Source organism: Micromys minutus (assembly GCF_963924665.1).
Source record: "Micromys minutus genome assembly, chromosome: 19".
Taxonomy (NCBI): Eukaryota; Metazoa; Chordata; class Mammalia; order Rodentia; family Muridae; genus Micromys; species Micromys minutus.
The window spans coordinates 32,837,224-32,853,294 of record NC_137954.1 but is presented as its reverse complement, the minus strand read 5'-3'; positions in this window follow the sequence as shown (position 1 = coordinate 32,853,294).

Here is a 16,071-nt window from a genome sequence, read left to right as displayed (position 1 = left end):
TGAGATTTGAAATTTAGAATGGGTCCTGTTCACAGAGGAAGAACGTGAGTAGGTAATTGTTGAAATCAGAATAGTTCAAACTCTGATGTAGATGTGTCAACAATGATGTACTATAGTTATGTAACAATCACAAGAAGATCTGTGTCAAAGCTATACACAGCGTTTTTGTGCTATGTTGATCAGCTTTAATTTTGTAAAACTAAAATTGTACTGAAATCAAAGATGCAATTTAAAAGAAAGCCTGAATTATATGGCCCAGGAGTGATCAGGGCTTACACATTGACATGGCTAAAGGGAATGAATAAGCCTGGGCATGTCTAATGCTAATCTCTGCTTCTATTCACCAATAGCTATGATTTCATATTGAAGTCGGCAGCTCTGGATGCTGAAATAAAAATTAATTACATTTGTTTATTTTAGTTGGAGCTTCAGAAATTAATTTATCCAAAGGCATACAATCCTGTCTTAGTCAAACCATCTGCTCAGAATCCTTTGGAGAAAAGCATACATACTCAAGTACCTGTAATTATGGAATCACTTTAGCTTTGTGGAAATTTCTCAGGAGGACAGCAACCATATGGTGATAGCTTTATCCTTTAATATCATCCTATTTGTAATCTGTTCTATAGGGAATAATCTTCTCATTGCCAACCCTGTCTTCTATCTAGAGGTCTACCTGTTTATGATAACATGTCAAAACATAATGATAAAGAAAATATTAAAATGATTAAAATAAAAGAGGAAAGCAGGAACAGGATGTATCCGTATCATTTCAAAGTTACAGTAGTTTATTGGCATGGATGTCCCCACCCCCACACCACCGCCTCCTGATCTCTAAACTCCCTGGCACCTCCAGTCTTTTGAGAGTTAAGTTTATCTTCTCTGACTGAAACTTTATTTTTTTTTTATCTGGACTTTCTCATACCAACTCATACTTTCCAAAGAATATTTTTCTGTATGGACTGGAACTTATAAAAATGTCCACAACCTGAAATGCTTCTAGAAGTCAGCCTACATGTTTGAGGATGAAATGTGACAATTACTAATGATGCCTTTACTTGATTTTATATTTTTCTCACAAAAGAAATTTATGTTTGATACTTCAGAAAGTAAAACTTATAACAAAACATTGAAAAATAACATTTGTTTTTTTATGTTTATTTTAGGGTAGAATTATCTTCTATCCCTTATAGGCTATAGAAAAATAACATTCCTGCATCTCTAAAACTAAATTGTTTCTAAAAGTGTCTTTGCTACAGTTTGCAAGAATAGGAACTGCTTTTTTAAAGTAATTATTATAGGAAATGACCCCCGAAATGAGGTCATTATATTCTGCTGAAGCAGCTAGTATTTGCATTTGGCTTTAAGTTTTAGTTTGTTTTCTGCTTAGTCTATGAAAATGATAAATTATCACTTGTTCTTGACATGTATATTTAAATTTAAATCAGAAGCTTAAGCAAATGTGCTCAGTGATTTTAATTTTTCTGATATTTTTCCACTAAGTTATAGATAAATCAATTATTATGATTTATATGTTATTTATCTGTCTGGTTAGAAAGAGAATCTATACATTTTTTCTGTAAATAAACATAAATGAAGATTAGGACATTATAAATAACCAATTATCCTACAAAACAATGTTATTGTATCTTTCAGATTTTATCTTTTCAACTTCCAAATCATCTGGTCCAGTATGCTTAATGTTAAGAGGGATCTGATACGATTAGTCTCATAGCCTACAAATTATTTCTCACAACTGAGTTAAAATACATCAAAATTAAAATTATGCTTTTGCATGCAACCATGTTTTCATTGTTTCCCCATTATGATGACACCAAACTCAAATGCTAGGCTGCTGCTTTAATTAGAACACAATCAGCTATGTGATTGAACTACCACACATTGGCTTGATCTTCTGATGTGGCTGACCAAAAAATCCTAATCCAAAAATACTAAATCCACTGATCAAATCTGTCATGACAGATGACACTGTCATTATAAATACTTAAGGAATTCTTAAGTAACAGCAATCCCAAATATTTTAATACCTCTGGACTTTCAATTACTTCAGGCTTTTCAGTGAACTACTTCATGAAAGACTAAAATAGTGAGCTATTATTGTTGTCTTTTAATACGTAAAATCACAGGCTGAGGTTGGTTAATGTCTTGTGCCTGAAGCTATCACATTAGTGAGAGATGGGCACTTTTAGGACCAGCACTAATTACACAACCTATGTCCTTTCTCATACTTTCAGGGGAAAAATAAATGACCATGTTACAAGGAGAGTAGAAATAGTTACATTGCCCATAGAGAGACCAGCTGCTACCCACTGCACAAAAAAAAAAAAAAAAAAAAAAAAAGGAAAAAAACATCTTCTACTATGCAACATTTAATACTGGAACCTCCATTTTCTGAGTAGAGTTCCTGAGTCTCTCTGATTCTAAGAATCCACATTTTAGACAGTGGTACACCCTGATTACAATCACGAGAGGCACCGAACCAAAGATAAGTTTTACAGGGTTACCATGTGTAAAGTCTTTTCTCAGTGAAGTCTTCTTCAAGTTCCCCTCCCCAAGGGGACTACAATTCTCTTCCAAACACCACATCGCGCAGCACTTCTCTTATGAGATTCTCTTGAAAAAAGCTGTTTGGTTTCTGCCGACTCAGCTAAAATGCACACATTCTGCAACAATGGTTTGCTTTATGATAAAGCACACCTCTCAGGGCATGTGCTTTCTTAGGTTGCACTCAACAACCCACTGTAAACTTTTCTCACTCTTCCTAGTTCAGTGTGGCAGAGCTACATCAGAGTATTTCCACTGCCCGTCTTGTGATATATCAGGTGATTGAGGCCAGTTACTCCTTCCCTAACCCCCACCTTGTTCCTCTGATAGCCATATGCCATGGTTTGCACATCCCTCTCAACCTGACCGAATGTTAACAGACTGCCTTGGTCATACACGTAAAGAAGTATCTGAACATTTAAGTGCTATTTTCCTCTAAATATACTTGAATATGTGTTTCTTCTATCAGTACTATTTTTCATAAATATATACATAAATTAAAAAGTACACCTAATATTATTTATCTGAATTGTGTGTGAATATTTAAATGTTAAATGATAATTATATCATAAGACAAAAGAGGCAATATCTGTGTATTTTAATAGTGTTTTTTTATGAGATGACAGTGCCTTTATACTCACAGATTCACGGAAGCTGTGGAGACTTGCATAAGACCAAAGCAGTCAAACTGAACGTCCTTAGGAAGTTCCACCCTATATCTGAGGGCCAACTGGCCACGAATAGATCGTTTATGACCCGGTGGATGATCCTACATCGTGTAAAATGTATAGACTAAAACACCAATTGGAATTCATGGATTAAGAGGGAAAGGGAGAATGGGAAAGGAAAAAAGAGAGCGAGGGACAGAAAAGAAGAGAGAGAGATTGAAAGACAGTCAGAGACAGACAGATAGACAGACAGAGAGACAGACAGAGGGACAAAGACCATGAAATGGTGAAAGGGCTGTGATCATGGGCACAATTGAAGGGGACAATAAAAGAAAGATATGAAAAAAAGGTATTGTATACATTTATGAGATTCTCAAAGAATAAGTAAAACTCTAGTTTTCAAGTGTTTTCAGTCAACTCAATGAACAGCTAAGTTATATAACTACCACATATTGGATAAATGGTTATTACCAAATAAGGTAGTTATGATGGTCCTCTGTTTGTAACAAACAAGATCCTCCTCTCCTAAGATCATCCTTGTACTGTGCATTTACTGTCTCATGCCTATTATACGAGCATGCATAAATACACATCATCCTGAGAATACTCTTGGCCTTCCATGTACATCTTTCCATTTTTCCCCATCTTTGTTTATATCTGTGTTTGGTATATTATTCTACCAGTTTCTGAAAAAGATAATCTGAATATTTCTATTGTACTTTCAGATTGCACTGATCATTTGGGTTGACAGAGGTTTCTAAGTTAGAACTATTATTTTATCCATTTTGAGACTTGGCCTTCTCATATTTTGTTCACATTGCTGTTAGAAGTCTGATGCTCTCAGAGGCCCGAATTTTATGAAGTTATTAAATTTTTCTTTCCTATCTCCCTTAGGCCCTTCTCCAGAGTTTGAAGCTGGTTTCTACCAGTTTTTGCTAGACATTTCATGTGAAATTAATCATTGACATGCATGAATGCCCACAGCTTTTCAGTACCACTTCAAAATTCCAGTGTTATTGTTTGGGTAATGCTGGAATTTTATTTTTAACATTCTAGAAATTTCCTTTGAGAATCCAGTGTTAAGATTTAATTCTCTAAATCATCTTTTTTCAAATTTCATGTATACAAATAGTCTTTTATCTGAATAAAATCTGCTTTGACCCCAGAGAAACAAGGAGGAGCTCTAGAGCCCTAATAAGTGGTTTGGTACCTCTACTGATACTGCCATGTTGACTAGGGACCCATCCAGAGAGGAAAGTCTGCTCCTGAGGAAAGATGTTTCTTGACTCCAGAACTTCATAAATCCCTGCCTCCTATTTTTCATCTCTTGATGAATTTTGTGTCTGTGAACATTTAGGAAACTCTTTTCTGGAGGACCTTCTCCGAGAATAAAGAAATGCTTCAGAAAGGCTAGATTCCCAACATGGCAATTGCTCCAGTTCGCCCTGTGTTGCTCTGATAGTTATCATTAACATAAGGAACGGGAGGAGAAAAGGATGTGGTTTATCTTCTAAGGAACAGTCTATCAGTAAGAGAAACCAAGACAGGAAGGAACCTGAGAGCAAAACCCTGGAGCAGACACTAGTGAGCAAGACTACTTGCTGGCTCACATCCAGCTACCTTTCTTTTATAGGGCTGGCCCACGGGTATAAGGATGGCATTACACACAATATTCTGAGCCCTCATAAATCAATCTGCAATCAAGAAAATGTCCGCATGGACATAGTCAAGGACAAATCTGAGGACAACTTTCTTCAGCTGGGGTCCACCCTTCCCAGCTCTGTCAAAGTTAACAGCTAAGATTAGTTATCACAGTAATGCAGTTAAATTGTGAGATGGGATGGATTATCCAGTCTGATTTAAAAGACATACATAATCCAACAGTAAGGATAATTAATTATTTGAATAGCTTTTTAGGTTTTCTGTTTGTTGTTGATGTTGTTTTTGTTTTTTGTTTTATACTCTGCTACTTTGTGTGTGTTCTTCATGAGTTTTTCTCCTTATTGTCTCCTAACAATATCTTCTGTGGCTCAGCTCAGTCTTTCCTGTCACCAACCGTCTTCTCTCACTCTATTCTCTGACCCTATTCTTCCTTCTTCTGGAACGTCTTCCTCCTCTGTCTTCTGGACCCTAATCTGCTCTAACCATTATCCTACTCTGATTTCCCTGTCTCAGCCTCTGCTGGCTTTTTATTTCCTTTTGTTTCCCACAGTTCCAAGAGGCAACCAACACTGAAGGGCATAGGGTCCTTTAAAGGGACAGACATACAAAATTTAAATTATACTACATCCCCTCCCCATTTGTTTTAGCTACTAAAAGTGCAGTTTTGAAGCCACCTAGGATGGCCATGCTGACTGTTGTGATTTTTGCTTCTCCATTCTTTCTAATGTCCTTTCCAGGGCCCTCAGGTGTTGGATGTGATCTCTTTGTTGATTTCTGAGGAACACATCCACAACTGTGATAAGAATCTAAGAGTGGTGTGTGAGATATGGTAATCAGGGATCCATGAATATTTCTTCTGCTCAATTTCATTGTGCTCGAAAGTCTTAAGAATCAAGACCATAGGTATAGTAGGTTATACTTATTACAGTGATGTCAAAGAAAACTTTGTAACATATGACATATGGATGATTGAATTGATTAACATTATGGATACCTAGCAGTCTCCCAAAGTTCCAACCAGTTCCTCCAGGCACAGATAGTAGCTACTCAACTGTCTGGCTCCCTTAGGGCTGCATTTTTCTTCATAAGTTCATGGGCTTGGTGTTTCCTACAAGTCTAATTTTGGGGAATCTAAGTTACTTTTATCTCACACTGACATAAACAAGTATCTTGAAGCAGTCTGACAACTGGGTGTATAATGGTGTCAAACAAAATAAACTAAGATGCACATTTCACTTTGAAGAGACAAGCAGCTCACCTCACTGTAATCACACACTTCCTTTCTATATTTCTCTTTTTAAAGCTCATCCCATAATTTTACCTAAAAACTTTTTAAATGCCAAGATAGCTCTATACAATAAAACAAATATTTGTTTGAGTATACTTACATAATGTACATACCTTTAAAAAAAGATGATGTGAAATGTATTTTGGTTTGTCCTTATACAGTCACAAAAACTCAGAAAACGAATCATTAGGAAATGATTGTCTTTTCTTCTTAACCTCAGGTTGATGTGGCTTTGGAGACACCAGTAAAATTGCCATCACTGTCTCTCAAATGGTCCATCCGTTCCTGCTGGTCAGCCTCTACTTGAAGGCTGAATGGTTGGGCTTCCCAATTATCCTCAGTGTCCAACTGTGATGGTGTTGGATGGAGTGGTAGGGGGAGGCATATGGAGCCAAGAAATTGTGAATGCTGTCATGAAAATATGTCTAGTAGGAAAAGCAAAGACAGGAAGAAGCAAAATTATAGACAACATCTCCTGAGCTCTGCAATTATCCCAAGCTACATTTGAATGTCTCCGATTCCAGAGGAGTTTACTTTTCTGTGTACACAGCTTTTCTTTTTCTTTTTCTTTTTCTTTTTCATTTACTGTTTGACATCCAAATATATAGACTTCATTAAACAATAGAATGGGAGGAGGCTTTCTTTGTTTTGTGTGTGTTGCTGTGATTAACATATACAAAATAAAAACACTTAAGGAAGAATGGGTTTATCTGGCTATCAATTCCAATTCTAGTCCATCATTGTGAAGAATCAGGACAGGAACTTCAAAGAGCTACTCACATCACATCCACAATCAAGAGCCAACAATAATGAATGCTCACGTGCTGGCTTGTGCTCAGATTGAATTTCCTGTTCTTATATTGAGTTTCCTGTGCTCAGGACTCTATAGAGAATAGAGACACCCACAGTGGGCTGGCACATCCTACATGAATACATTTCATTAAGAGAATCCATATGCAGAAATGCACATAGGCCAACTTAGTGTAGATAATCCCACATTGGGATTGGCTTTTCAGGTAACTGTAGGTTGGTTGAAGTATATAATTAAAGCAGACCATTACAGAGGCTAATATTTATTGAGTACTTGCTATGTGTCAGGAAAGATATAGGCATTTTCTTTATTTTTTTCTTACAACTTTATTTTAAAAAAGAGAGATGCATGAATAGATTTTAAAAAGCATTTTGGTATAACACTATGTGAATATATTTTTGTCAGTACTTAATTCTTTTAGAGGTTTGATGGTATGCATTGAAATCTTACTAGTTACCATAAGCATAAAGTACATGTAGAACAGAACATAACATGGAAACAGTCAGAGTTTGCTTGGTGTGTATAGATAAAACATAAGGATTTTTGAATATCAAAAATTGCCACAAGGCTATATTCTTAGCTCCAGAATTATTAATGATTTAAGGTCCAGGTATACTATACTCTAAGAGGCTGCTATACACTTAGCTTTTTTTTCCTAAGAAGGACTGGGGCTCTCACTTTTTGGCCTTTGTTTTCTTTCTTTCTTTCTTTCTTTCTTTCTTTCTTTCTTTCTTTCTTTTTTTGAGCTTTATATGGTCTGTGAGTTGTTTCTTGGGTAGTCAGACCTTTCTAGGGCTATTATCCACTTATCAGTGACTGCATATTATGTCTTTTTTTTTTAACTGGGTTAATTTTAACCCACTCAGGATGATATTCTCTAGATGCACCCATTTTTCTAGATATTTCATAAAGTCATTGTTTCTAATAGCTGAGTAGTACTTCATGTTATATTTACACAATTTTTGTATCCATTCATCTACTGAAGGTCATCTGGGTTCTTTCCAGCTTCTAGCTATTATAAATAGGGCTGCAATGAAAATTGTGGTGCATGTACCCTAATTGTATGTTGGAGCATCTCTGGGATCTATGCATAGAAGTGGAATAACTGGGTCTTCAGGTAGAACTACGTCCAATTTTCTGAGGAACCACCAGACTGATTTCCAGAGTGGTTGTACCAGCTTACAACCCCACCAACAGTAGAGGAGTGTTCCTCTTTGTCTGCATCTGCACCAGCATCTGCTGTCATCTGAGGTTTTAATCTTAGATATTCTGACTGGTGTGAGGTAGAATCTCAGGGTAGTTTTAATTTGCATTTCCCTGATAACTAGGGATGTCCAGCACTTCCTTAGATGCTTCTCAGCCATTCGATATTCCTCAATGGAGAACTTTTTGTTTAGCTCTGTACCCCATTTTTTAATAGGATTGCTTGATTGTCTGGCATCTAACTTCTTGGGTTCTTTGTATATATTGGATATTAGACCTCTATCAGATGTGGGGTTGGTAAAGATCTTTTCCCAATCTGTTGGATGCTGTTTTGTTTTCTTGACAGTGTCCTTAGCCTTACAGAAACTTTGCAATCTCATTAAGTTCCATTTCTCAATCCTTGATCTTAAAGCACAAGCCATTGGTGTTCTGTTCAGGAAATTTTCTCCTGTGCCTATGTGTTCTAAGGTTTTCCCTACTTTCTCTTCTAATAGTTTCAGTGTACCTGATTTTATGTGGAGATCTTTGATTCACTTGCACTTGAGCTTTCTACAATGAGATAAGAAAAGGTCTATTTTTATTCTTCTGTATGCAAAGTGCCAGTTGAGCCAACACCATTTGGTGAAGAGACTGTCCTTTTTCCATTGAATGTTTTCAGCCCCTTTGTCAAAAATCAAGTAACCATATGTGTGAGAGTTCATTTCTGGATCTTCTATTTTGTTTCATTGCCTATCTCTGTACCAGTACTATGTAGTTTTTAACACAATTGCTTTGTAATATAGCTTGAGGTCAGAGATGGTGATTCTCACAGATGTTTTCCTGTTATTGAGGATGGATTTTACTATTCTAGGTTTTATGTTATTCCAGATGAATTTGCAAAATTCTCCTTACAACTCTATGAAGAGTTGAGTTGGAATTTTGATTGGGATTGCATTGAATCTGTAAATTGTTTTTGGTAAAATGACCGTTTTTACAATGTTGATCCTTCCAATTCATGAGCATGGGAGATCTTTCCATCTTCTGAGATCTTCAATTTCCTTCTTCAGAGAATTGAAGTTCTTGTCATACAGGTCCTTCACTTGCTTAGTTAGAGTCACACCAAGGTATTTCATATTGTTTGCGAATATTGTGAAGGGTATCTTTTCCCTAATTTCTTTCTCCGCATATTTGTCCTTTGAGTAGAGGAAGGCTACTGATTTTTTTTTTTTTTTTTTTTGAGATAATTTTTTATCCAATTACTTGCTGAACTTGTTTATCAGCTGTAGAAGTTCTCTGGTCGAATTTTTGGGGTCACTTATGTACACTATCATGTCATCTGCAAACAGTGATGCTTTTACTTTTTCCTTTCTGATTTGTATCCCTTTGATTTTCTTTTGCTGTCTAATTGCTCTGGCCAGGACTTCCAGTACTATGTTGATTAGGTAGGGGGAGAGTGGGCAGTCTTGTTGAGTCCCTGATTTTAGGATATAGGCATTTTTATTTCACCTGTGTCAGAATCTCTAGGTCATGTTGTCAACTTTCTATGGGTAGCTAAGAAGGAGAGACATTCTTCAATCTTTTTAAATGTTTACCTTTAATTTGCACTTTTTGTTTTTATAAATTAATTAATTTACTTTACACCCCAATAGCCACCTGCACTGTCTCCTCCCAGTTTCACCTTTACAAATCCTTACCCTCCTTAGCACACCTTCCCTGTAGAAAAGGGGAAGCCCCCCTTGTGTGTCATCTCTCATCCAGTCAAAGTAAGAATAGGGCCTCCCACTGAGGCCCAACCAGGAGGTACTGTTTGAATAGAAGATCCAGTGGCAGGCAACAAAGTCAGAGACAGCCTCTGTTCCAGTTGGTGGGGACCTACATGAAGATCATGCTGCACATCTGCTACAAATGTGTAGGGGCTTGGATCCTGCCCCCAGATGCTCTTCAGTTTGTGATTCAGTCTCTGTGAGCCCCTGTGGGCCCACGCTAGTTAACTCTGTGGGTCTTATTGTGGTGTCCTTGATCCCTGCAGTTCTCCCCAACCCTGTCTCTTCCACAGGACTCCCCCAGCACCACCTAATGTTTGGCTGTTGGTCTCTGCATCTTTGCATCAGCTGCTGGGTGAAGCCATTCCAGAGGTTGTCATACTAGGTTCCTGTTTGCAAGTATAGCAGAATATCATTAATAGTGTCAGGGATCATCTCTCTCACATGGGATGTGTCTCAAGTTGGGCCAGTCATTGGTTGACCATTCCTTCTATATCTGTTATGTCTTTATCCTTGCACATATAGTTTGCAGGAAAAAAATTGAGTTGAAGTTTTTATGAAGGGATTCATGCCCCCTCCCTGCATGTGAAGTCTTGCCTGGCTTCAGGGGGTGGTCACTTCAGTGTCCATGTCCACAGTGGTAGGAGTTTCTTCTAGGGTCAGCCGTAAGGAAAATCAACTTACTTCTGTGTCCTAACACACATACTGCTCCAGGCAGCAGTGAGCTTTACTTATCCACAGCATGCATTTCATGCTAGGTTCTACTTCTTTATAGTATGCTTATGTGATTCTTGCCTATATTACACAAGTAAGTGTGCTAGTGTCAGCCTTAAGCAGAAGTTTATTTAGACTTAATAAAATGGACAAGGAACTTTAAAACAATAGTTTTCCTCATTTTTTCCAGTAGAGCATTTGATAATAAGATTTTATGTTGCTTTGATATTATTCATTTAGCATTAATCACTTTGAGAATTTAATAAATTTTGATTTCGTTGCATAAAGGGAGAACTAGTTTTCATCAGGGATGTAGCTCCCGGTGGTTGCCCACGTTCTAGTGGATGTCCTCACACCCCCACGTGCGGGGACAAACAGTGCTAATTGGGCTCAATAAGTTTACAAAGGTTACATTGAGGAGGGAATGGAATGTGGTTCTAAGGCTCTAGAAAGGGGTGAAGGCAGTGCTAGCTATAAATATGTATAAAATTCTCAGAGAATAATTTATAATATATTCTTAAAAGAAACTTATATTTGAAAACAGCATTTGTAACGTAAATCATTTAAGTTTTATAGACTGTGTGTTATAAAAGTTAGTAAGCCATAACTATGTCATCTTTTCAATACTGACAGTCAGCATGTTTTATTAATAACCTCATTTATAATGAATGTATAATATGATTACACATTTGTAGTACTTCACATTTTACAGTGATTTCTAACCTTATGAGCACATACAAATGTAAAATGCTACCAACTGGAGTAATCATTGAATGTGTAATTGTTTGTTATTTATGATGGCAGCTTGAACTTCAAGTTTAAATTAAATATAATCTGCCCCTTCCTTGCCTATGCAAACCTTATCTAGCTACACACTTCATTAAACCTTAGTTCTGGATTAACTGATTACAGTGCTGAATCAAGAAGACAGTAGTGACTATTATATCATGCAAGATACATAAGGAAATGAGCTTGGTAATAAGCATATCTGTTTTTAATTGACATTTATTATCACAAATGTTTATAGGTAACATGGACTTGCTAATAGAGGAGAGACAAATGCTGATGGAATGTTCACAACATTTTTTATTACATTGCCATCTAAAGCAAAATATAGAGTGAGGGAAGTTGCCTGGTATCATCCCTTGCCTTCAATAACAAATATTCTATGTTTTATGATATAGCTCAAGCACAATAACTCATAACTTTCCTCCCAGTACAAGGAAAACATAATGTGTGTCACATGAAACTTAACTTCTTTTCCAACAATCGACTCTGCCAGGGGTGCACCCACAAACAATATGGCTAAAAGAACATTCTCTTCTCCATTCTGTACATAAATTTTCCCTCCAGGGAAATCCTCTTACTTCTAGGGTACATGTGTGCAAAGAAATATGCTGTTGTTCATTAGTTATCATTGAACACAGTAGAGGAGAAGGACACATTTCTATCCATTCTCATTTGATTTTGCACTGATAAAGTAAGAAGACAACTCTTTATTTAGGCTTTTTTATTGCTGTTTTTATTGTGGCAGTGGTGGTTGATTTAGTATCTTACAAAAAACAGCACCACATATATATGTATATATATGCAAGCATACATATATATGCATATATCTGTATACAGATTCATTTTGAGTCCCAGTTTGAAGTCAGTGCACTTAATGTGAGTGGCCATATGCCATTAAGGGATATTTGGAGAGAAGAAATGACAGCTGTCAATCATAATCTAAAGTTCCTTTTATAAAGCTGGCTCTCTCATCAGTCAATGGCATGTATCCCAGTTAAACCCCTCAGCTCATCTCTTTCAGCTTCCTCAGTCCCCCTGACCCCCTTACGCTGTGTAGAAACTACTGAAAATCCTTATCCTGAAGGGCATCCAGAATCTCTGGTATTTCTGTCTGCAACACTATTCCTTTGTTATCTGAACCATCACTACAGCTCCCCCACCAATGCTTATTTCAATTCTTCTTTGGGGGAGAGGGTTAGGAATCTTTTCATTATTTTTTCAGTTTCATTGTTTATTGTTGATCCATTGAAGTTGTGTATTTAACTTTAGTTAATAGTTTAGAAGTTTTCATTTAACTTTAGTATGGTATGTTGCGAGCCTCGAGTCCCGCCAGCAGGAATGGCGTGCGACAACAGGATTCTTCTGCGAACAACCTTTATTGTACAACACTCTGAGCAGGGGACCCACGTGGAAGGAAAATGCACTGCTTAAATATGCCCAGGAGACTCGTGTCGCTACCTGATTGGTGCGCCCTCCAGTAACTCATTAGCATGCCCCGAGAGCAGGCTGTGATGTCTGTGGCACATGCGCACTATTTCTCTTGGGCTCTGTTTGCTGAGTCATGGGCGGGAAGCAGGCGCCATGTTTGGGTGCGGCACAAATGGCTCTCAACAATGGTATATGTGTCTAACAATGTATCTCATTTCCCCAAAATTTGTAATAACTAAATTTTCAAAGAAACTAGATACCTTTACTTCAAAACTGTACTCATCTACCGTTTGATTTTCAGTTTGGTCATGCGAATGATGGTCTTGATATCGGATTATTAAAGAAGACGGCATGTGCCCTGACTTTCTGACAGTTTCTCACTACCTTAATTTTCGAGCTCTTATCCTGAGAGCAACATGCCATGTTTACCCATTTATCATTTGGGCCAAGAGAGATAACAAACACAATGAGCTTTCCCAGATGATCCTGAAACACAGTTTGAGTTCAATCTAGACTGGCTAGCTTTCAGACGGCACACAGATATTACAGTGAGAAATTGTGTCTGATGACATTTTGAGACTCATCTGCCAAAGGAGATGACTATTATAATGATCCAAATGCTATAACTAAATTTTTAGGCAGAAAGTGCTTATGATTTCTTGTTCTATGAAGATTGTATGAGCCTGTTTCCAGAAAGGCTGCTCTTTCTCTTGGGGTGCAGAGAGAAATGAGACCTCATTACTGACCTCAGGAAGTTTGTAGATAGTCATGGAGCTTGCGCATAATTGAAAAAGTTGGGCTGATATCACAGCAGTGGAAAACAACACGACACATAATTACCACATACACCAACAAGACACTGTGTTCTTATGAAAAACAGTGTAAACATCTCTAGAGCTAAGCTTGAACTTATGAGTCTGGGCTTTTGCCTTTGTAGAAACCAGCCCACAGAAAGTTCTGACCTCAGATCAACACAATGCTTAGTGGAGCTCTGTTCATGGAATTTGGCTCTCTGGGAAACCACATTTCTTTAGAACACAATTGAAATACCAAGAAGATACTCTTTCAAAGCTTCTGAACAGACATGATAAATACCATCACTTCTATGGAAACTTTACATATTTTACTTAGAATATTTTCTTTGAGACTTACTAGCCATCCCAAGAGAACTTGAACATTTCATATCACATCTTAGAGAGGTTGGTGAGTGTGCATTTAAGATAATAGTGAGTATCAGCATAGCTTCCATGTGAACATAAAATAGAGATAAGTGTCACCCTATAGACTCATAGAGATTGTGTGGTTTCAAAGAAAAGCCCAAGCTTGTGACAGATATGACCAAGGCATACAGTGAGGAGAAGACAAATAGCACCTAGAAGATGACTTCGTGAATGTGTTTAGATTTATGATCTTGCATCCAACATTCCATTTCCCTCTTTGCTGCTTCCACAGTGGTTTTCATCATCAACTTAGCAATGTGATGTTTAAGAAGGTCCTACCTCTGACTTCCAAACCATTTGATCATTTGAGGGCCACTGTTACCACACTCTTACTTCTCACTTTGGGAGCCACTTGTATATTTTTTCCCTCAGAGTCAATGCTGCCCCACAGAGAATGAGACTAACAATTTACTTTGTAGCGTTATGTTGAAGATAAGATGCCATGTCCTCCCAAATTCCATTTCGGTGTTGACATCCTGAATGGGCGAAGAAAACAAATTAACTGTCTGAATGTCAAGGTTCCTGAACATAAGTTTTCATCTAAGAACTAGCTAAAGTGACTTCCACAGATGTTCAAATGTATCTTTATTAAAATAAAATGATAAGGGTTATTTCTAAAGCTGATTTCTGTGGAATATGTTCTCATAACTGGGCTGCCTAGTCTGGCTTAAGTGGAAGAGGATACATGTAGCTTTGCAAAGAATTGATTGTGCCAGAGTTGGGGGATACCCAAGAGGAAGGGCTGCATCTTCTCAGAGTGAGGGACTGTGTGAGGAGGGAACTGGGTAGGGACAGAAGTAGGTATGTACAGTGAATAAAAAACAAAGAAAAAACAAGAGACATCTTGTTTTACATAATGCATACTATCAAACCTTTAAAAAAATCAAGTACTGACAAAAATGTATTCATATATGTTTATGCAAAAATGCTTTTAAAAATCTGTACATTTATCTCTGTTTTTAAAATAAAGTTCTTCAATTAAAAATTAAAAATAAAAAGGATTTATAAATAAAAAAGAATAAAGAAAAAATTAAGAGGGAACTTTTTAAAAGTAGCAATGTATCATTTTCTTTTCTGTATTTTTCATTAGCTAGTTTATGTATTTATATTTCAAATGTTATTCTATTTCCTCATTTTCCCATCCCCATCCATCTGCTTCTATGAGGATGCTCGCTCTCACCCAACCACTCCCAACTCAACACACTGGCATTCCTCTACACTGGGGAAACAAGCCTTCACAGGACCAAGGGCTTCTCCTCCTGTTGATACCAGACAATGCCATTCTCTGCTACATATGTAGCTGGAGCCACGGTTTGGTGGTTTTTCTCCCTGGGAGCTCTGGGGGGGTCTGATTGGTTGTTTTTTTCCTATGAGGTTGCAAACCCTTCAGCTCCTTCATTCCTCTAACTCCTCCATTGTGGTCCCTGTGCTCAGTCTGATGGTTAGCTACAAGCTTCTCAATCTGTATCAGAAAGGTTCTGGCAGAGCCTCTCAGGAGACATCCATATCAGGCTCCTGTCAGCAAACACTTCTTGGCATCAGCAATAGTGACTGGGTTTGGAGGCTGCATATGGGATGGATCCCCAGGCGGGGCAGTTTTTTGATGGCCTTTTCTTTAGTCTATGCTTCACTTTTTGTCCCTGTATTTTCTCCCCTGAGTATTTTGTTCCCCGTTTTAAGAAGGACTGAATCATCCACATTTTAATCTTTCTTCTTGAGCTTCATATAAACTGTGAATTATGTCCTGGGTGTTCTGTGCTTTTAGGCTAATGTCTACTTATTAGCAATGTATTATCTTAAGAATTTAACTTATCTGAAATCATAAACAACCTCCAAGTTAGGATTCAAGTAAGAGAATGGATTACTATTTTCAATTTGGCTAATATACAATGTTTTCCAAAATAGGCACTAGCTTAATGTTGCCAAAACCTTCCAATTGAGTACAACTAGAGAACCAAAGTGTTATAAGTGGTGTGCACGA